Below are 23,658 nucleotides of genomic sequence, written 5' to 3'. Positions count from 1 at the left end.
ACCAACATCTCCCTTCTTTTCTTTTTTAGGTTGAGGAAGTGAAGCCTTCTGCAGTTGCAGCCCTTGACGTTCTGGTCAGGTAGGTGACACCGGATCAATGAGTGTTTGAATGTGTGTCTGTCTGTATGTGTGTAGGTAAAGTAGCTTCCCACCCCCGTTGTACCTCAATCGCCATTCAGCCTTATTGAAGAAATGGCATTGGCCAATGAGATTGCCCTGTTATTTCTCCTTCTTAGAGCATAAAATCTGCTTTGATACAGCTTTCGCTCGCAGACTGTTGTCTCAGGTTTGTGGGCGAGCTTTGTTTTGTTAGATTTTCCTGGCCCATCAGTCGCCCCGACCTTGCCATCTGACTCGCTAGATGCCGTCCGCCCCTCTCCTCCTCACTGTACAGCTGTACCCCTCCTCTGTACCCTACCCCTGTTGTACATCTGTTCTGTTGTTACCTCTAAAAAGCACCCTGGTATGCATCTGTACTGTTGAATATCTCCGGAAAGCGTTGCGTTATGCATCTGTGCTGTTGTTTATCTCTATAAAGCATTCCGTTATGCATCTGTACTGTTCTCTGTAAAGTACTGTGTTGTGCATCTGTACTGTTTATCTCTGTAAAGCGCTCCGTTATGTACCTGTACTGTTGTATATCTCTGTAAAGCGCTCCGTTATGCATCTGTACTGTTCTCTGTAAAGCACTCCGTTATGCATCTGTACTGTTGTATAGCTCTGCAAAGTGCTCCATTATGTATCTGTACTGTTGTATATCTCTGTAAAGCATTCGGTTATGCATCTGTACTGTTGTATATCTCTATAAAGCACTCTGTTATGCATCTGTGCTGTTGTTTATCTCTATAAAGCATTCCGTTATGCATCTGTACTGTTCTCTGTAAAGTACTGCGTTATGCACCTGTACTGTTTATCTCTGTAAAGCGCTCCGTTATGTACCTGTACTGTTGTATATCTCTGTAAAGCGCTCCGTTATGCATCTGTACTGTTCTCTGTAAAGCACTCGGTTATGCATCTGTACTGTTGTATATCTCTGTAAAGCACTCAGTTATGCATCTGTACTGTTGTATATCTCTGTAAAGCACTCGGTTATGCATCTGTACTGTTGTATATCTCTGTAAAGCACTCTGTTATACATCTGTACTGTTGTATATCTCTGTAAAGTGCTCCATTATTTATCTGTATTGTTGGATACCTCTGTAAAGTGCTCTGTTGCTTCTCGAAGCTAGATCCGTGCTCAATAAATACCCTAATAACAATAATTACCTGTTATTCCCCCTTTTAGGGTTGTACAGGACATTTTAAATACAAATTTTCTGTTTAAAAGACGTATATGGGTTATGCTTTGCCAGCAACATTCTATGTAATGGGCCTCTCTTGGGTTATTTTTCTAAGTGTTCATGGTTACTCTTCTGAGACACAAATGTTTATGGAGAGGGGGGCAGAACAATCACGCCCCATCCACACCCGCCCCTACTTCACCACCCCACCACATGGCTGATTGTATCCCACAGTAAATCATTTCCACTTCCAGCAGTGGGGATGTGAGCAGCAACCGCCCTGACCCCCTCCCTAGCCCCCCACTCAGGTGTATGCAATTGTGGGATAGTCATGAACTTAATGATTAGTGCTCTGCGAGTGGGGATGCAGGAATTAATCCTTTTCAGCACATTGTCCACCTGTGGAAGGGATTATAGTCTAAAATATTGTGGATAATTATTTGTCATGTGGTGATGCGAGTGGGGTGTGTGGAAAACATGCGCCCGCATGCTTCCATGAGATAAAATCGATGATATAAATCAATGGTGATTAACATTACAAATTGAAAGACCTATTTAGTGGGTATCACATTGGTTAAGCTAATGCCGTACAGGATGTTAGGATATGATAGCTCAATGTTACGAACAGCGTGTGGTGCTAAACCGCAGGTCTGCACAGAAACATTGAGTGTGCCATTGACTGAAGCGCTTGAATTGTGTGGCTTGATCTTTCTGCAGAGACCTTGCTGTTCTATGTGATTTCCTTGAAAACAATTGGTCGAAGTAGATTTGGCTGCATTTCTTTTGTTTGTTTGGGACATTTCAACGCATATGTGAGCAGGGTAGAGCCCCCCACACCTCTCTGCCCACCCCCACCTTTTTATTACCCAGATCCAACCCCCACATACATTTGTGTTGAAATTCGTCCAAAAATAGTCAACAGATTCTCCCTAGGCCAATTCTGCTGCGGCAAAAACTCCCTATCCAGACCATGCCTAAGTGTAATGAGCCTTGCCACGCCAGGGGTTTCTGGCTGGTCTGTACTTGTGGTGTTGTGCCCTTTGCTTGCATAGTACAGGATCATTCCTTCTACTTGTTTGCTTACTTCCTCAACCATCTCCCTTTAGCGCCATCATATTCCCCCTTAAGGGAGACGTGCATGGGTTGCGCCATGATGACACCATCGAAAGATCCCTGTCAAGTCAACATATTTACTTACTTCGGCTCTGCAGGTCCAAAAATGTGTGCAACATATTGTTTACACAAATAGAAAACATGACTAGACTTAGTAAAAAGACTCCTGTCCACCATGGATGGACGTGTTTTTACTATGCAAGTTTGTAATGCTATAAGCATGAACATACACATTGTGGGTCAAAGGATATAATGATAACAAAGGAAAAATGGTAAACACAATGTAATCCATCACAAAACTCAAAATGTACCAGGAAGCATGTAAACAAAACATGGTTTAAAAGCATAATTCACAAATCTCTCATTCTCACACGATGGATGCTCCTGCAACAGACCTTTTGCCAGGATTCACTGGTTATACACCAGGGATTAGGTGACTCACAACAGGGCCCTTTCTCTAATATGTATATTCATGAACTCTGACAGACAGCTAAAACTTTCTTTACCCAGAGCTGAGAAGGAAAGGCAAGGCATAAAATGAAAGCTAAGGGTATGATATGACAGGGTATTTATAATGCGCTCAATACCTAGAGATTTCTAAGCATGGACCCAGGGGTATGGAAGCTGTATCATCTTGCTTCCAAGTCGAGGATGTTGCCTCTGAGCTATCCTCCCAAGACAATCTAATAAGACTTGAACTAGAAAATTGGGATAGCATATGGGAGAATAGAATGAAGACGTGAAATTTATAAGGGATAAAGTACTCCATACAGTATTTTATAAGGGTATCACAAGTCACTGAACTTCAAGTGAATTGCAATATCATGTTTACGTACATTAGAGGGTATTTTATTTCTTACTAGCGGTACCACCCGGCGTTGCCTGGGTCTGTAGCTGACATGCACGTGGGTGTCTGCTATAGCCTTGTGTATGTTTTATTGTGTCAACTTCCTATGTTTGAAAAATCGCTAAATCGTCAATCTCCCCTATTCGCCTATACTGACAGCACAGGGCTGGATCCTGCTGCACCCCTGTGCAGGGCAAATGGGTTGGGTTGGTAAAATGTCACCATCGCCAGTACAACCCAGACTTGTATGCCGACCTTGTGCCCTAACTTCCTATTTTTGGAACAGTCACAAAAACGGCAATCTCCCGAAATCGCCTATACAGATATCACGCGGCCAGACACCAGCCCTGTGCAGGGCAAATTGGTGGGGTTGGTCAGATCTCATTATCGCCAGTACACTCCAGACTGGCATGCCGATCGTGGGCCAAACTTTCAGCCCACAAACTGTTATGGGGCTGGAGCCAACCTCGAACATACAAACACACAAATATATATATAAATGATAGATGCAACACTCTCAGCCTCCTTAATACTGCATCTATCGCCGTACTCCAGTGCAAGAGATTTTCCAGTTGTTGATCCACATAATTAATGTGAAATCGGTTTGGATGGAAAAAAATAAGTACTGGGCTTGTTAATGTGTTGCAAAGACTGATTTTAAGAAGTTCAGTGCGATGCATTAAAGATCCATTTTGTGGTTTGTAATAAGTGATAGCAAGCATATAGCTTCTTGCTTTCTTGTTTTTCATGCCAACAGTACACACAATGAGCATGCTACCCTACATCTTTGCTGATCAGCTAATGGCTGTAGAGTGTCGCAGAACGCCATACGAGAAGAAATCAATCTAAAAAGCTAGCCACGCTTTAATCAGTTGCCCCATTGGCAGCTTGAAATCTACTGTGTGCTGTCTCAAGCAGCAGGAAGTGAGTCGCCACAGAGCAACTGTAATACGTCATTACAGTCGGAATAGTGAAGTCATCTTCTTATTACTGATGAGTAGAGATGGGCCTACTCTACTGTAATCAGTACATTATGTACAGGCTCTTTTACAGATATTGCAGGCTACCATGCATTATAACTGCATGCGATCCAAATAAATGTGAGCAGAGATATAGAGACACAAAATGCAAATAAAACTGATTTAATAATAATTTGCATTTATATAGCGTTACAAACCCTCGGGTATCTGTGTGCTGCTTATTATAGTACCCAAGGTGTGTGGTGCTCATTTATCAAGCTCCGAAGGACGAAAGGTTGAATTTGACCCTGCCAGGATTCGAACCTGCGCCAACAGGCTTTGCAGGAATATCAAAGCAAGCATTCCACTCGCTGTGCTATCTGACCGGATGAGAAGAAACACTAAAATTAAAATGATTACATGTAAAAAGAAAGCTGTAGCACAGAGAAAGGGAGGGGAAACACATTCTGAAAAGAAATTAAAGAAAAACAAAACAGCAAAAAGAGCACATTTCTAGAAAAGTATAGACAAGTTATTATCACCGTAGAGAGCTGTTTCAGTAATATTCCTAGATAGAATTCTAGCAGTGTCCAGGGGTGTGCTGTCCCAGGGTAGCGTACCTAGACAGTTTGCATGCCCCCGGCAGATAGCTTGGCTTAATATACGTTTTCTGCTGATATTTAGGCTGTGTGCACATCCTCAGACACTTGTGTGGGACCTGCCCTCAGCTGACGCTAAACCCAGTGCCTTAAGTGGCACTACAAAATGAGTCGGGTCTTATCAAGGGGGCCTGGCCTAACAGCGGGCATCGCCTGCTGGCCCATTACGCCACGCCCCCTTGGCAAGCCCTGGCTCAAGGGGCTCCTGGCACCCCTGACAGGCAGCCTTTTGTAGAGATCAGCACCCTCTCCCCCTGGTGGAGAGGGTGCTGATCTCTGCCTTTATTATCTAAAGGCTCGCCTGGCAGGGGACCGCGCCTCGCCGATTCAGCCTTAATGGTGGCGCTGCCCCTCGCCAACTGGGGTGGGACAGTGTCACAATTAAGGCTGAAAGGGTGGGGGCCTTTTTCCTGAAGACTGAAACTCCCGCAAATGCGCAGGAGCTTCAGGATTTAGAAAACAAGGCCTTTGCTTCCAGCGGCCTCACGTTTCTCTCCATAATGGTGGCGCCGGCCCACGGGCATCTCTTTCTTAAACGGATGCCTTGCAGGTGCGGCGCCACCATTATAGCATTTTTTTCTGAAGCCTGAAGCTTTCGCCCACAAGCGAGAGATGCCGACTTTAGAAAAAAAGCCTTTTCGTGTAGTGGCAAGGGCTGCCAAGGCAGATTAGTGCGCCCCGGCAGGGCCCCGCCTCAAAACGAGATTTCAGAGCCTGCCGGTGTTTCGCCCCGGCAGGCCCCAGCCCACTTAAAGCCCTGGCTAAGCCTACCTACGTGCCCGTGGGAAGATATTTACGCTGCTTTGTGTCTTTCTTAGCAGGTAATTAGGCTGAGTGCTAGGCTTTGTATGTGTCCCTTCGGAACCCTTACGCTCTCCCTCCTCACAGTCCTTCTGTCAATATTTATCCTCACGCAGCACCTTGGCACTTCGCCTCACACTTCTTCCTCCTCCCCTTCCACCCTTCCACCTGTGTCCTCTCCTCCTGCGTTGCTTTTCTCGCCATTATCTTCGTGTTCTCTTCCTTCTACACTCTCCTCCTGGTCATTCTCTGTTTCACATCAACATTCTGATCACCCTTCTTTTTAATCATCGTATTAATCATCTTCTTCCTGTGCGACCTCCTCCACCTCGAGCACTAATATATTAAATCCTGGCTTTCTCACCCCCTCCTCCATGATTTCTCTCACTAGCTCCTCCTAAACACCTGTCACTATTCCCTCCTGGGACACCTCTGCAACCAGGGCTAACGTCACAATATTTATTTTCCAACTTGATAGGTCCTTCTCTCCACAGCCTCCTCATTTTCTCTCTCTCCCTCTCTCTCCCCTCTCCCTCACACTCTCTTCCCTTTTCGTTCTCTCTCTTTCTTTTTCTCTCTTTCTCTCTGTCTTTCTAACTCTCTCTCTCTCACTCTCGCTGTCTCCGTCTCTTCTGCCTCCTGGGGTCTCTCTTTCCACTGCCTCCTGGTGTCTCTCACTCTCTCCTCTGCCTCCTGGCTGGGATCTCTCTCCTCTGCCTCCTTGGGTGTCTCTCTGTTCCCGGACACTTGTATCTCTCTCTGTTCTCAGCCAGTTGGATCTCTGTTCCCAGCCACCTGGATCTCTCTCTGTTCCCAGCCACTTGGATCTATGTTCCCAGCCACTTGGATCTCCCTCAGTTCCCAGCCACTTGGATCTCCCTCAGTTCCCAGCCACTTGGATCTCCCTCAGTTCCCGGCCACTTGGATCTCCCTCTGTTCCTGGCCACTTGGATCTCTCTCTGTTTCCAGACACTTGGATCTCTCTCTGTTCCCTGCCACGCGGATTATCTCTCTATTCCTGGCCACTTGGATCTCTCTCTGTTCCCAGCCCCTTGGATTATCTCTCTATTCCTGGCCACTTGGATCTCTCTCTGTTCCCAGAAACTTAGATCTCTCTCTGTTCCCAGACACTTGGATCTCTCTCTGTTCCCAACCACTTGGATTATCTCTCTATTCCTGGCCACTTGGATCTCTCTGTGTTCCCATACACTTGGATCTCTCTCTGTTCCCAGCCACTTGGATTATCTCTCTATTCCTGGACACTTGGATCTCTCTCAGTTCCCAGACACTTGGATCTCTCTCTGTTCTCAGCCAGTTGGATCTCTGTTCCCGGCCACTTGGATCTCCCTCTGTTCCCACACACTTGGATCTCTCTCTGTTTCCAGCCACTTGGAGTATCTCTCTATTCCTGGCCACTTGGATCTCTCTCTGTTCCCAGACACTTGGATCTCTCTCTGTTCCCATCCACTTGGATCTCTCTCTGTTCCCAGCCACTTGGACTATCTCTCTATTCCTGGCCACTTGGATCTCTCTCTGTTCCCAGCCACTTGGATTATCACTCTATTCCTGGCCACTTGGATCTCTCTCTGTTCCCAGAGACTTGGATCTCTCTCTGTTCCCAGCCACTTGGATTATCTCTCTATTCCGGCCACTTGGATCTCTCTCTGTTCCCAGCCACTTGGATTATCTCTCTATTCCTGGCCACTTGGATCCCTCTCTGTTCCCAGCCACTTGGATTATCTCTCTATTCCTGGCCACTTGGATCTCTCTCTGTTCCCAGCCACTTGGATCTCTCTCTGTTCCCAGCCACTTGGATTATCTCTCTATTCCTGGCCACTTGGATCACTCTCTGTTCCCAGCCACTTGAATTATCTCTCTATTCCTGGCCACTTGGATCTCTCGCTATTCCCGGCCACTTGGATCTCTCTTTCCCCAGCCTCCCGGGTTTCTCTTTGCCTAAGAGTACCCTGTAACAGCCCCTAAGCAAATACCTAAAAGGGTCTGCCATAGCTACACATTAAGTGCACTGTACATCATGTTGTAAAAATGTGTGGAAAGGATTAAGAGAATGGATGTTAAAGTTTCATGTATCCACCATTCTTCTCGAATTATCGGGTCAGATTGCTATATTTAAAGTGAAAATGTAAATAGTTGGACAGTTTGGGTAAGGTTTGCTCCAGTGCTGTGTAGAAAAGGGCTCAAGAAAGGGTCCAACATTATTGTCCGTAGAACATGATGTGATGAATCCAGGGAATTCCTGCCCTCCCCCCAAGGGGGAGTCACCCCATTGGGACTAGGGAGGGGGGCCTGCACGGATTAACATTCCCTAGAGGACAGTGCAAGCAGGATCCTACTGGGGGTGATTCCTCCACCCCTCATAGAGGACAGGGAATCCATAGAGATGGATATTGGTTATACCCCCTTGTCTACATAATCCCATAAGGCTGTTGGCTATATGGGAATTGCTGTATGTAACAGGTTTTTAAGGCATGCATCCAAGGGTGGTGTGGGTTTTGACCCTCTGCAGGCACCATACGCAAGTCAACTCAGAGAACCAGTCTTAAGCCCTTCGGCTGCGACAGTAACTTTGATGTTAGTCCAGAGAGGCCCACATAGCCACACGGAAGATCCTGCCTTTGAGGCATGGCCCGGCATGGAGAGAAAACACCAGTCATGGTGTTTGGGACCACGTTTGAACCTGTGGAAGTCTCTGCTGATGAGTCGCACCAAGGAGGAAGCGGGTTCCCTGCAGGCAGCCCACGGGGAATTAGCAGAGTCTTCGGTGCGAGAGGAGATGTGGATCCACCACTGCGAAAGCACTAGACGCTGGCAACGAGGGAGCAGCAGCTTCCATTACACATCAGAAGACAACGAGAAGACCTGCCGCCTCCCCAACAGACCTGAGTGGAGCAGCAGCACGAGAGAGCAAAAGGTATGTGGTTTTTCGGTGTAGTCAGAAGGTGCGCGGTACACGTGAAGTAGACTCCAAGGGGGAATGAGGAAGAAATTACACCATAAAGGGGTGAAAAAAAAAAGTCTCTGAAGTGCATCGAGAAACCAACCTTGCGAGGGGGTGAAACAAAGGTGATCCCAAGATGGGGTGAAAATGAAAGGTCCCCAAAGTGGACCAGGAAACCGACCGATCGGGGTTGAGACAGAGGCGACCCCAGGAAGCGGTGAAAGCAAACTGCGAACCTTTCAAACACACAACCCCAGAGGCGTCCATGAATCTGATTTGCCTATCCCAAAAGTATAAAACATTAGGAACTGGTACGAGGTATACTGCGGAAGTAAAAACCAGGACAACCAGAGATTCTGATAAGACACTTATCCAACAGGGAGGAGAGGAAAGAGGCGACTGTCTGAAAAGGACATTGTGGCCATGGAGCCTTTTTGAAGCAAAAGAAAGAAAAGGGCGTCAGAAGCCCACCGCCACTCAATCTTTGGGACAAGAAGCCATTGCTTTGTGTTTTTTCTTTCTTTCTTTTCTGAATAAGTGGTAGGGATGGGAGTTACGGTTTGTTAGGGTCTGGGCGAAGCACCAGTGTTATGTTTCTGGACCTCCTGACAAGCACCCTTTTGACTTATGTCTTTCTGTAGGCTAAGGCATCGTCTCCTGATTCTGGCTTACCACAATTCCAAGCTGCCGGACAGGAAGTGTTTTCTCTGAGGAAAAAGGAAGTTGGCAGTTGGTGGCTGGGGCAGTGCTGACTGGCTGAGTGTGTGGCCTTGGAAAACCCTCTCAGGCCTAGAGTCTCCTCCTTGACATCCAAACCGAGTTCCCAGTCGCCCACCCGACCGCCCCCTCAAAGCAGTCCCTCTGGCTGCCTGCTCAGTTTCTGAGACTTCTGAACGTTCACTTTGTATGGCACGAGTGGCATGGCTGATGACGCACCTGTGTGGTGAGAGAACATAGCACTTGACGAGATGCACATTCAAGACACCGGAGAAGAAGGCTTCTGCTGCCCATGTAATCATGAGTGTTGCCAAGCATGGGGACATCTGAGGTAAAAAGGTGCAGTCACTTCAGGGCACCCAGAGCTGAAAAGAAATGCGAGGTTAAGCAGCAACCACTAGCAAACCAAGTGAGGTGAACCTCGTCCTGTTCAAACTGGTACGGAATTAATTGTAAATGCACACCATTTTTCTGGCCAACTGTGCCTCCTAATGGCTGCAGCTGTTAGCCTGTTTTATTCCTAGGATAGAACTCAGTTCTTCCTCCACTTTCTAGCTCAACAGTGTTTTCCTGCTACGAGTCGGAGCAAGGCCGTTTCGCCTTGGACTGAGAGTAACAGATCTAATACTCAGAGAGGATCACATGGGCAGAGCTGCAGAACAGGAGTCTGTGTGTTGCTAAAAATGGAGAAGGTATGAATCATTCATAACCACAGCTACCTCAATGGGAGTCTGTGTATAGTGCTTTATAGTTTTCCTTATTGTTCATTGTTTGGATAAAAGAGGAACTAAGAAAAGGTTTTAAACCAGGATTCATTGTGAGAGTCACAGTCCTTGTGGAGCCCTTACTACTCCGTGTGGAGCCCTTACTACTCAGCGTGGAGCCCTTACTACTCCGTGTGGAGCCCTTAGTACTCCATGTGGAGGCATGCAGTATATACACATTGGGTATCTGAATCGGTGTTTGAAGGCCGGGAGCAAAAGACCAACCTTGCAGAATCCAGGTCGAGAACCCTGCACCCGCAAGGTCAGTTTTTTGTTCCCCGCCCCTCCACTGGTCCATTTCAGGTGTGTCCCCCCCAAACCTTGCTCCTCGGCTGCATGGTCCCCTCTATCCTCATGCCCCCCTGGTGTTCCCACGCTCTTTCTGATGGCTCTGGCTACCTTCCTATTCTGTCCGCAGGTCACAGTGAGAGAATCCCGACATATACGAAAGCTTTCAAACATCAAATGATTCAGGTTTTATACCATATTTGTGAATGCCAGGGCCTTCCCTGTGGTGGTGCAGCGCCACTGCACATCCCCTCACCATCTAGGAAACACATACACACTGGGAGGTCAGGCCCGAGAGAACAACAGTCACACATGTTCAATGTAAATGGAAATAAGTACACCTTAGCTATGCAACTTGCCAAACTTAAATCAGCGGAACTGTTGAGTCGGACCATGAGACGGCAATGGAGCGCAGCATGAGGCTCTGAGTGTTTCACATGGATGCATGGTGTATGCAGGAAGGCCGGAGACGAATCATGTGAATCTGTCACTTCTCCTCAAAGGGGAGCCTTTCCCTGTGAGGCTCGGGAGGTGACCCTGCTCCACAATACCCTCCCTAGGGATGTAGAGGCAAGCGGGACCTCACCGGGAGAGATTCCACCTTTGGGGGAGAAGGGCTCCTTTTCTGATCAGGAACTCCCTAAAAACATACCACCAAGATACCTCTAAAGACATACAGTGAAGAAAGGTATGACCAACATACCAAAATCTGTTATTGCAAGCAAGACACACTGAGTATTCCTCTCAGGGAAATACTGCCTGATACTGAGACTAGGGGGAAGACCTGTGGAGGAATACAGATCATGAAGCAAACCGAAAAAAAATGACTGTGAAGTAGGTGGAGACTTGGGGAAAGGTGATAGAACCCGCAGGTTATGAACTTGCATTTATAAGTATCCTGAAAGAAAGCTGCAGGCACGGCATCCTGTGCGAAGGTGAAATACAGCAGAGGTTTCCGACACATTGGCGTTGTAGAAGAGAAAGGACCAGAGAAGCTGAAGTGAAGGCATGGCATCCTAGCCCAGACCATGAGTTAAGTCTTGGCATGCCCGAAGATGAGCATAGGTGGGCCGGGAGGTCGGTGAACAACGCTGATACCACTTGTTTGAATGAAAGAGGAAACAAAGTGATGAACCTGAAACCATAAAGACTGTGCATGAAGTTACAAGAACTACGAGACACCAACTTCACAAGTGCAGAGGAAATTCCCAATCTGCTGAAAGACCCAGTGATGTTGTCCTCGAGCATAAGAGGTAACAGGGATAACGAGAGACCTCCGGGGGGGACTGGAGAGAATGATTACTGGCATGCACATACTCGTCCCAGTCAAGATAAGCTATTCGCATTGAGTGAAGAGAAAATGAATGGTCACTGGCATACTCATATGTGTCCCAGTCAAGATCAGTTATTGATATTGAAGGAAGAGAAAGAGAATCGTTACTGGAACATTCATACTCGTTCCAGTCAGGATAAAGTATCAAAAGTGAGAATTGCAAAAGAGAATTATTGCTGGAACGCTCAAACACATCCCAGTCGAGTTAAGAGATAGATGTGGAATGGTGATCCTTACTGGAAGGTGTACAATCCAGGAGATCAAAGGGACAATCCTGAGATATTACCGAATAAGAGATACTATGAGAGAGACAAGCTGAGACAACAGATTGCAATAGAAAACAAGGGCCAAGGCCAAAGTGAACCCAAAGTCTATGAAGTAAAGTCTAAGAATTCAGGAAGTCAAGGGATACATTCTAACTGTGGACAAAGTTATCCTACGAAAGGAAAGGGAAGGAATACAAGAATGATCAAAGGGAAGAGACACTTGAAACCTTGAAGACCCTAGTAGTAGAACTATGTGACCTAATACAAGTACTCCCTCTCCTTTCACTATCCCCACCACATTTTAAAAGTGGCAGTAAGAATGCAAGCTGAATTTGTGTAAGCTCTCCCCCATCTTCTCCCTTTCTCCCTTCCTCCCTGCTGCTTCCTATAAACCAGATGGTGGAAACAATCCAATGATGTATAGGTTGGACGCAGAAGCATACGGTAACCCTCTCCTGAGCCCTATTCCCTGATACAGATATTCATGCATGTGGAACTGACCTGGAAGAATTCCAGGTCTTCGTTTGAGCCCAGGGAGAGGTGAAGGGGTGGGTGTGAGACCCGCCTTCCTTTGTATATCTAGGCATCCAGACAGACCAGGTATTTACTTTATGGCAGCACATACCATACATTAGATGTTTTCTTCTGCCTCTAAGCCTGGCATGTGGGCCCTAGCCTGTCCCTCAGAATTGGGACCATACTCTCTGAACAAGCAGAGAGCTGTCTGAGTCCTCATGGATGATTTATGGTACACCCTTGGCAGCATGACTGATGAGCCTGGTTCCTGAAGACGAAGTCTCTGAATATGCCGACTCACCCAGAAGGAGAGGGCCACATGTGTAACTTCACTGTAGAATGGTCCCGTTTGAACTTTCAGAATTCAACACGCAAGGTTTTGTAGTTTGATCAAAGCACAGAGCAGGCTTCCATAACAGTATCTTTCATTGACCCTTCAAGTGTTCAGAAATGGGTCCCCATGGAGGGCCGGCTGCCCATGTCCATCAAGGGAAGAAGGTCCTCCATCAAGACACCACCACAGCATCTGTGTGTCCCACCACCCTTGAAGAGCCTCTCTACCTGGCATGAAGACCCTCAGACTAGGGCTAGAGAAATCTCTTACCCGCAGGAAGAAGCAGCAGAACCTCATGGAGGCTCCTTGGGTCAGGCGTACAATGACTGCAAAAGCAGCTTCCTCAGTCCTGAGAGGCCCAGCTGAAGGGGTTGCCACCCCCTCTGCAGATCCCAAAAGAGAGGTCACTGGGTAGGCTTAGAAGAACGTTCTCGGGTACAGAGGAGAGCTTGTAAGCAAGATAGCAGCAATGTTCTCTCATCTGCTCTTAATCTTCACTAAGTTACGTTGATTGGTACTGCTGTAGAATCATGCATGCTCTTGACTGGTGTCTAATGCTGTAGACACTGGAGCTCTTTATCGTCATTTATTCCTGTTCTCTACTGATATCCACTGCTGTTCTCGACTGCCATAGAATTCTAATCTACTTAGCCATCACCCGCGCTACATAATGCCATCAGCTGCTTCTTTGTGCTGTTGTGTATGGCTCCTTTCTTCTGCAAGTTGCTACTGCTCTTTGTTATCATCGGCTGGTGGTCTACTGCTGCTCTAATCTTTGGTAATGCTGGTCTCTGTATTGCCATCTATTGCTGCTCTCGACATCAATCGTATTATACTACACTGCCTCATCATGGAGCTGTGAGCCACTATCTAGTGCCACTCTAGATTTCGTGGCTTCTCCTCCCTGCTGCTTTCTACTGCTGCTATCTTTGGTTGCTCACAAATTTCATCCAGCTATCATTGATGGCACAAGAATTACTCCAAGCCTCAGAGATGGTTCAAGGGTTTTTATTGAAAGTCTTGTGGACCCTGGGGGCATCTCTCTCTCTCTCGTCTTGTTTAATACCTCCTCCCTAATCCAGGCATCCCTGACCACAGGTTAGTATATACAGAAGGTTGACCCCCTACTGTCTGAATCTGCCTTTTAATAGATCTGAGAACCTAAAGGCAGATCACTTTCTCCAACTAAACTCCCTCTGGGACGTTGTAACTGTTTGATCACTATCCAGTTATTATTGATCTATAGGAAAACAGGAATTGTGCCTTGCAGACACCATGCTGGATTCAGAACAACTTGTTCACCGTCTCCTCTTCTGTCCTTTCTTACTATTCTCCTCCCTCAACTCCACACACCTTCTTCTTTCTCCTCCCACTCCCCTGCTGTCCCTTCGATTAACTCACTCCTTCTAGGCCTCGCCTCCACCCTTTGACATTACTACCTTCTCTCTGAGCTTATTACTCCCTCCTCCACACTACCACTCCTTCCTTCATGCTACTTCTCCCTCTTCCCACCTTCGACTCCATCACCCCAATTTCACCCAGTTGTATTCACTTCACTATCGCTCCTTGCACTAAATGGTATGCCCAGACTTGCCAAACTAGCATGCACACTACAGTACCGCTTTCACTTCCTAACCAGTGCCTCACCTTCTCCATAAATAACTTCTCAAATCCACTACTCCTATCTTTCTCCTGCTGGGTGTTTGGTCCTCCACCTACACCTCCTTTGACCTCACCCAAACAACTCACACTTCCTGCTTCTTATCCTCCCATTTATGTTCTCTCTCTTTCCTCCATTTGACCACTTTATCTGGCCAATCTGGCCTTGTTTGTTTTCTCCAACTTGGAGATGACACCATCAGCAGAATCATACACTAGCAGGGTAAGCCCCGCCCCTTTTCTCTACGCAGGCCTGTCGTGGAATACTGATAGTGGCCTGTAGCGTTCAGTGTCCATCTTTGTGTTGGCAGAACCAGTTCTGCACCCCCCACCTCTAGGTACGTCCAGGTCCCTCTGCGGTCAGTGGCAGCGTTCTTCACCCCCGACTGGGAGCGCTGTGCAGCTCTGTTCACCATTGTGCAACAGTGGAGCTATGGTATGGGCGGGGGGGGCTTGATCTCCTTAGTCTCTCTTCCTCCCGATGCGCAACGCCATTATTGCTGGAAGAGTGAGGGATGGAGCTGCTCACTCAGGTCCGGGCCTCTACTGATGTTTGCAGCGCAGGCGGTGCTAGAGGATTTCTTGCACTCTACGGCTGCCATTCTTGCTTGATGTTTGCTTCGCTGACTGTTCAAGAAACACAGGTCTAGAGAGCATGTGAATTGGAAGCATAGTGGGCCTCATTCCGAGATTGGAGGTAGCGCCATGGCTGCCTCCAATAACGGTACCGAGTCCGCCCTCATTCAATGGGGACTTACCGGTCTAGTTGGACCTTTGTGGGACCGGTAAATCCCCATTGAAAATACCATTCCCCATTCCCATTTGAGCCCCCATAGGGCTCAATGGGAATGGGAAGGTGCAATTAATGGTACCGCAATTTGCGGTACCATTATTTGCTCCCTGGAACTTTTGCGGCACCCGCTAAGGGACCTCGGAATAGGGCGCAAAGGGATTACCGGCACCGGTGTCCTTACAGGTGCCCGGTATCCCTTTGCGCCCAACTCGTAATGAGGCCCAGTGTGAGATAAATGTGGAGTGCATAATAGCGTGCTGGCACGTTGATGGGCGGGGTAGAAAATTGGACCCTCTCAACTGCCACTATCCACCTCAGTGGTGGGTCTGGCTCCGAACTATTCCCTGTTATGCCCCCCATCCCAAGCTCAAAGGGGTTTCCATCCTCTATGGACAAGGCCAGAGGACTGGCCTTGTCACACAGCGCTTCTATGTTGCCGTATGACTTTGCTATAGTATCATAAACTGCTGCTATTTATTGCCATCTGCTACCAGTCTGTGCTTTAACCTACTGCTGCTTTATGCCATTGTCTGCCACTGCTCTATAGTGCCACCCAGTGGTGCTCGCTCATGGCAAAGGTTGCTGCTCTCTACTGCCCACAGATGTTGCTCTCTATTTCTATCTGCTGCTGCTAATACTCTCTACTGCTGTCCTTTCATGCTGTGCTCTACTTTTGTTCTCCATTGACCTTGGGGGCTTCCCTCTACTGCCATCTACTGCAGCTCTCCTCTGTGATATAATTTTGCGCTGTGTTTTTTTGTACTGTGCTGTTGCTTTTTGTTGTGAAGCACTGCTTGCATCAGCTGCTGCTCTCTGCTGCCCTCTAGTGCTCCCTCCTTCATGCATCACTACCAGATATCTTCTACCATCCAGTGTCCATTGTTTACACCAACCTTTTACGTTCCAGCTTGGTTTGGTAGGTTGTAATAGGTATTAGCACATGGAGATCATTATGGCCCTCCTCTCAGCCAATCAGAATGTTCCGAGTTCAGTCAATAACTACTCGTGTATACTGCATTCTATCTTCGAAAGCAAATATAAAAATAATGCAATTTCCAGTCAAGATTTCTTTCAACAAGACACTTCCTCTCTGGGAGGAGCTTTTTCACTGCAACATCCTATGTAAGAAAACAAAGAGAGAGTTAAAATATTGGAAATTGCTTTCACTTTTATAGAGACATTGTTTACTTTTACTTGACTCCTAATGCATGCTCATGTTAAACCCAACATCCTATGTAAGAAAACAAAGAGAGCTAAAATATTGGAAATTGCTTTCACTTTTATAGAGAAATTGTTTACTTTTACTTGACTCCTAATGCATGCTCATGTTAAACCCAACATCCTATGTAACAAAACAAAGAGAGAGCTAAAATATTGGAAATTGCTTTCACTTTTATAGAGAAATTGTTTACTTTTACTTGACTCCTAATGCATGCTCATGTTAAACCCAACATCCTATGTAACAAAACAAAGAGAGAGCTAAAATATTGGAAATTGCTTTCACTTTTATAGAGAAATTGTTTACTTTTACTTGACTCCTAATGCATGCTCATGTTAAACCCAACATCCTATGTAACAAAACAAAGAGAGAGCTAAAATATTGGAAATTGCTTTCACTTTTATAGAGAAATTGTTTACTTTTACTTGACTCCTAATGCATGCTCATGTTAAACCTGCTCTATTATAAACAAATTTGCATTCTGCTTAATTTATGAAGACAACCTTACTTAAACTCTACACAATTAAACCACATTTAATTTACCAACATAGCCTTTTTACTTCACAATGACAACTCATAAGTTAAGGACCCGAGTCGAAGATGAAGGTGCTTAACAAAGGAGAAATGGATGACACTGTAACATCCCTGCAACCCTGGCTGTAACAGAAATTATAAGATTGGCGATTTGGACAAAGGTGAAAAAAGATTCCTAAATCAGACGAAAATCCTTTAAAAATAAGTAAATAAACAGTATGGCTCACCTGCCTGCAAGCGCCACTCATTAAGACGTGTATGGACACCCTGAGGTGGGCGGGGATGAAAGAAGCGTGTGGGAGGAGAGCGAGGATGGACAAAGAAATGCAGCCCGAAAAAGCAGAGGGAGGCTGGTGAGAGCGGTGGAAAGAAAGAAGAGACTAAACAAGCCAGGTGGAGGGGAGCGCAGACAGTGGAAACAGTGAAGGAGGAGCAGAGACAGTATTGAAGGGGGCACAGGAGAGAAGAGGGTAAGTGCAGGAGTGGGTAGGATTCAGGCAGGGCAGGGAGACCGCACTGGCCCCAGGTGGCAGAGGGGAGGGGTCAGATGGGCATGCAAGGATCATGGAAAAGGGGAAGGCTTAGTGACAGCCGGCAGAGCCGGCCTTGGGGGGGGCTACCCGGGTGACCGCCCGGGGCGCCACACCCCCCAGGGCGCCATATGCCACCACCACGCCAGCTCGGGGGAGTCTTTCAAAGGCTCCCCCGAGCTGGCGTGGTGGCAGAAGGCGTAGCAGGCGGGCTCATTCAATGACAATGGGGTGTTAACGTGCCCTGTTCACACCATTACCTCCTCGCAAAGCGAGGAGGTTTTAAAAAAAAAAAATTTAAAAAAAAGTGGCCCCTCCTGGCCCCGCCCCCTCCCACCCCACCCCCTGTTAACCAGGTGCGCCGGAGGGCTAGGGGGGAGCCAATTCGCCCAGGGCGCTGCTGCCCTTAAGGCCGACTCTGACAGTAGGCGACAGAGATTTTGGACACATGTCATAGGGGGTGACAAGAACATTAGCTGTGATGCAGAAGCGGCCTTATATCAGTAGTTAAAACCCACCCCGGTGCTCAATTGAACAGCCAATGGTACAGTGTTATAATGTCATTTACGACTGATCAATAGTGGCATAGACCTCTATTCCCTCCTTCCATTTCCTCTCAACCACCATTTATTCCTTCTCTCTTCTGCTACTCTTTGTAAACTGACTTCCATTGCTGATCTAAACTCTTGTTCAATTAAATGACTATTTGCTGCTGCGGATTTAAATGGCAGACTGCTCCTACTGACGGCTGTCCTAGAATATTACCTGCTGTTCTTGAGTTCATGCGATTGTTGTGATTGTATTCATTTGCATAATTGGCAGACCCCTAAATGTAGACTCACTTTTTTGGGGTGAAACCCCCATCAGGCACAGCTTCGACTTGTGAGGCCTTTCATTGCTTACCCATCCTTATTAACCCCTCCCTTCTGCCTGCGATCCGGGCCCAAGAAATGTTGACTCAACATTTGATGGCTGACTTTTTATTGTAGTCGGATTCTCAAGATCGGTCATGTCACGAGGCTGCTGCTCTCCGTGCCTGGGTGTGTCTTCTCGCGTGGTGCCAGTTCAGCTCTCCACTGCGGAGTCCATTGGTTTTCTCTTCTGCTCTCACCTGTTGCATCTATCGCTGTTAGTTCTGCGCCCAGGCATGGCTGAAATCCATTGCTGCTCCGAACTCTCCCATCTACTCATTTCCTGGATCTATCTCTGCTGCCAGTGGCCAACTTCTGCTGCTCCTTGCTGGCACCTATTTCTGCGCTCTAATGTCACCCACTGCTTCCTTATTCTTGCATCTAATACTGTTCTCTGGCACCATCTGAAACTGATCTTTCCTTCTTCTCCGTTGTTATCTTGACGCTAGATCACCATCTGGTGCTACCTAGTTCAGCTCTACTGCCTTCCAATGGCATCTTAGGTTTTACATATTATTGAACCGTAAGGAGAACGCTTCGATCGGGAACACTGTACATGGGGACAGGGACGTCATTTCACCAAAATGCCAGGGGTAGCGGAAGTGACGTCACATGACCCTTGACCTCTGATGAAAACACAGGAAGGGTTGTCATGTGACGCCACCCTAAAGTGATATCACGGGAAGAGATGGTACACGACTGTTTACCCCTTGACAAAACAGGAAGTGGCATCACATAGCATTGTTTCGAAGTACACTATGAAAAATATGGTTAGGATATTACTGTAACGTGATATACATTTCGTACAAGAATGGATCATCATATGTAGCGGTCGAAAAAAACATGCTATAACTGCAACTTGAGAAAAGCAAAATACATAGCTCAAAATGTAGGCTTATTCTACTCTAAATGATTTTTGCAGGGTTTTGTCTGTATTGTGAATTTGAGGTGTTTAAGAAAAGACTAAACCAGTGACTCATCTGCTGAAATGAGCTTGAAATAAACCTTTAATTAGTCTAATGAGTCTAGCAATTATTGTATGGAATTCCAGAAATACAAATAGTTCAAATAGTCACATGGCATTGGCCACAGCCCAGGAGCTTCCATTTGTAATTTTTTTAAGGTTAGCAAGGTAGACCACAGGGGTAGCAAGGGAGACCTTAGGGGTCATAAGTCTGACCGCTGACGACCCCTAAATGTAGCCCTTTATGCTACTATTCACTATTGCTCACTATTGAAACCTGCACTGCTGCTGTCCATACTTCCCTACAGATAAGGGGTGCAACAGCCACTTTTACTTTAGAAAAATAGGCAAATATTCACAAAAAAGAAAAATACTCCCAACAAATAATAGAAAATCGACATTCGAGAGCAGGCTACCCTGTGTTCCCCTACACAGGTCCATGGATGGACCAGTCGTGCACCTACTACTTCAGGAAGACACTGGTATCATTACTGCCTTAGCCGAAGGCGTAAACATGTATCTTTCAATGTGCATGGATAACTTGGTGCAAAGAAATATTAATTCTAAAAACATTTCTGTTTTATATTTTACACTTTTACACCATACTCCCATTGGGCATCGGATTAACTGTTTTACTCCCTAAAAACATCGTTTTACTCCCAACTTTAAAAAATAGGGACTAAAATACTCGCTATTGAAACTTGTGTCTGCAGCACTGTCATTGCCACCCTGTTTAGCTATGTAGAGTCTCCGCCAGGCTAGTCTTGTCTATTTCTCATGTATGCTGGCTTCTCGCCTGCGCTCTGCTCTCTCTACGGGTGCTCCCTACTGTCATGGGCCATTTGTATTTACTGGCACGCCCAGAGGCATCAGCAGAAGCACTAGCCTTGAATGTCCTCTGAAGTCATTGCTGATTTATGCTGCCATGTCTTGCTGCTCTCTGTCGGCTTCTGCTGCAGCGCTCTGCCAGTGCTCTTGAGGGATTCTACCGCTGGTGTCTAGCGGTGCTTGCTGGCAGCTGCGTTCATTATCGTTCCCTTGTTGTGCTGTTCTCATTTACTGTTCACTCTCTTTGGTGTCAGCTTCTGATATTTTTCCTTGCTCTTTCTTATCACGTAGTTGTATCCTGTACTGCTGCTTTCTATTTGTAGTTGTGGTTTCTCTCTGTTTCCGTCTACTACCACTCTCTGTTGTAATGACTGTGTTCCTGTGTCCTGTAAAGCTGCTCTCCTGTACCATTTGTATTGCTCCTCTTTCATCCTCTAATCTTCCCCTCTTTTTACCATCTCTTGCTCCTCTCTTTTACCATCTAGAGCTCATCCTTTGCCATATGTTGGTCCTCCGACTTCCCTTCTGTTTAACTATCTGCAACTGGTCTGTTTTACCATCGGCGGCTCCGCTATGATGGCCTTTGGTGCTCATGTTTTACCACCCATGATTCCTCTTTTACCATAGCTGCTCCTCTCTTTTGCTATATACGACTCCTCTGTGATGCCATCTACTGCTGCTTTCCTTTGCTATTTACCTCACCACTTACTAGAAATGGATGCTAATGTAATCTACTGTTCCCCTCTGTTCTGCTGCCCCATACTGTTGCCTACTAATGCTTTTCCTCTTCTCTTCTAATCTCGATTCCAATTTACTTAGCTATTCGTTTCTATTCGCTACTGCTGGCCACTGTCTTCTACTACCATGCACTGTTTCTCTTCTCTACTGCTTTCTACTGCCATCCACTGCTGCAATCTGCTGCCATTTTCCTGTAACCTCCCAAGCTTTCTACTAACACCTGTGGTTCTCCTTTAATGTTTCTGCAGCTGGGTTTCCAAGCTCTTTTAGCATCTGCTGCTTCTCTTCACTGCATTTCACTGTTGCTCTTTGGTGGAATTTGCAGCTACTCTCTAGGAACGGTTTGTCGTCTCTATAGCTGCCCTTTACTGCAGATCTCTTCTGAAATTCTGTCTGCTCTCCTCAGCGATTTACTAGTCTTCCCTGTTACCATTAGCTGTTTCTCTGTGAATTAGCTCTGTTGCCATCTACAGTTCCTCCAACTCAGCATTCACTGCGCTCTCTCTATTGTAACGCACTTTTTCTGTTGTGCTCTGTCTTCCACTACGCCCACACTCGATCGATTCGATCCACAATCCTACCTAACCACGCCAGCGCCCGTCCTACACATCATCCCTTCGGCTTTCACTCTTTCTCCCTCTTGACTCCTCGCTGCTGGAACTCCTACCCTCAGATATTAACTGCACCCCCACATTGATGGAGTTCAAGACCACCCTAAAGCTGCACCCCTTATCCATTGACGGTATCCCCCAGCTGTGCATGGTGATCACTCTGCCTCCTTGATCCCCAACTTATGCTGCATCTTCCTGTACATACTCTGAACTGTTTACATTGTACATACGAATACTATGTTTGTTTGTGATGTCCCCATGTAATCAATCTTTCAACCAACGCCGATCCACCGTCTGATTTTTGGATAAGCTGTTACCACAACCACAGTTATAATAAAGCACTCGGCGATGCTGTAGCTCCAACCCCTGTTCTACCAGTTTTAAAGTGTTTCTACGTCAAACACAATGTTCCCTCATTCATAAATACATACAAATAATCTACTGCTGTGCTCCCCCAACTACCCCTGTTTCTCTGCTCTTTGGTAAGGCTCTCCTGCCATCTGAAGCATCTCACCCTTGCCATCTGATGCTGTTCTCTGTTGCCCTGTTTTACTGCCTCTTTGGTAAGACTCTCTCTTGTCATCCGAGGGTCCTGGCTCTTGTTATCTGCTGCTGTTCTCTTTTGTCTTGTTTTGCTGCCTCTTTGGTAAGCCCCTCTCTTGTCATCCGAGGTGCCTGGCTCTCGTTATCTGATGCTGTTCTCTGTTGCCCTGTTTTACTGCCTCTTTGGTAAGACTCTCTCTTGTCATCCGAGGGTCCTGGCTCTTGTTATCTGCTGCTGTTCTCTTTTGTCTTGTTTTGCTGCCTCTCTGGTAAGCCCCTCTCTTGTCATCCGAGGTTCCTGGCTCTCGTTATCTGATGCTGTTCTCTGTTGCCCTGTTTTACTGCCTCTTTGGTAAGACTCTCTCTTGTCATCCAAGGCACATGGCTCTTGTTATCTGCTGCAGTTCTCTTTGGTCTTGTTTTGCTGCCTCTTTGGTAAGCCCCTCTCTTGTCATCTGAGGCGCCTGGCTCTCATTATCTGATGCTGTTCTCTGTTGCTTGTTTTGCTGTCTCTTTGGTAAGTTGGTAAGGCTCTTGGTTGCTATCAGATGCTGCTATTCGTTGCCTTGTTTTGTTTCCTCTTTTGTAGGACTCCTTGTTTCAGTGAACTGGTTCACCTTCCTTGGTATGCGGGTTATCAGGCTGAAGGACACCTCCTACCTCACTCTAACATGCTCAAGTGTTGTGCTCAATGGCCTGCTAGAGCGTTGTCCTGTCAAGGGTGCGCAGGGCCCATTGTGGGCAGGGCAAAGGTGTTTGTCAGGTGTTTCGCAGGGCAGGGGCCAGAATCCCTTCTTCTTTCTCCCTGAGATCTACCCTGGTGTTTCCCACCCCCCCCCCCAAACTCTTCTCACGCAGTCCAAAATGAAATTCCCCCACACCATCAACAGCCCCCACTCACCGGGTTATGAGACGGCACAAGGACTTCAGTTTCCGAGTGATTCTGCCACCCAGCAGGGGTTCTTCATGATAAAACGAGGAGCAGAAAAGACAGAAGGGTGTGAAATCCTTGAAAGTGCAGCACTTCAGCCCAAAAGGGAGTGAAGCGGCTGCAAGATGGGGAAGAGCAGTATTCTGGTAGTGACAGAAAGGAGGTTTGCATGGGAGTGATAGGATGGATTTTCCAATTACACTGCAAACTCGAGTTCAGAGTCTCTCTGGCCCCTTCTTAGGTATGGGCATATGGCCCATTTTCTTACAAAGCTGTGTGACGGGGTTACATGTTGGAACCAGGGAAAAACAGCCATGCTTTATTCACTCAGATTGCAAGGGCTGTCCTTCCAAGGATGGAGAGGGGCTGGTAGGGATTAACATATGCAAATGGTGTGAGCTGTTCCCCACAAGGTTCTTCTGGAGTCAGGAAGGTACTGCCTTACCAATTAAATGCTATTTGCATTGGCAGAGAAAGAAAGGGATTACTGCAGTAAGTGGGATACTGAATGAGGTGTGCTCTTGTCGTTTCATACTGCTGTATGTACCCCTGTTTTTCTGC

General features: G+C 46.8%; 1 protein-coding gene across 5 annotated transcripts in view; it reads left to right on the top strand.

Annotated features, from left to right (window-relative positions):
* Positions 1-23,658, top strand: part of SHANK3 (SH3 and multiple ankyrin repeat domains 3) — a 3,072,962-nt gene that overhangs the window by 539,192 nt on the left and 2,510,112 nt on the right. For all 5 annotated transcript variants that reach the window (XM_069629467.1, XM_069629466.1, XM_069629463.1 and 2 more), the window contains one exon: positions 30-79. The gene's annotated coding sequence lies outside the window, so the exon portion shown is untranslated. The remainder of the gene's footprint in view (positions 1-29; positions 80-23,658) is intronic.

Source organism: Ambystoma mexicanum, chromosome 12 (assembly GCF_040938575.1).
Source record: "Ambystoma mexicanum isolate Mex_15411 chromosome 12, UKY_AmexF1_1, whole genome shotgun sequence".
Classification (NCBI taxonomy): Eukaryota; Metazoa; Chordata; class Amphibia; order Caudata; family Ambystomatidae; genus Ambystoma; species Ambystoma mexicanum.
This window is presented reverse-complemented; position numbering and strand designations above follow the sequence as displayed.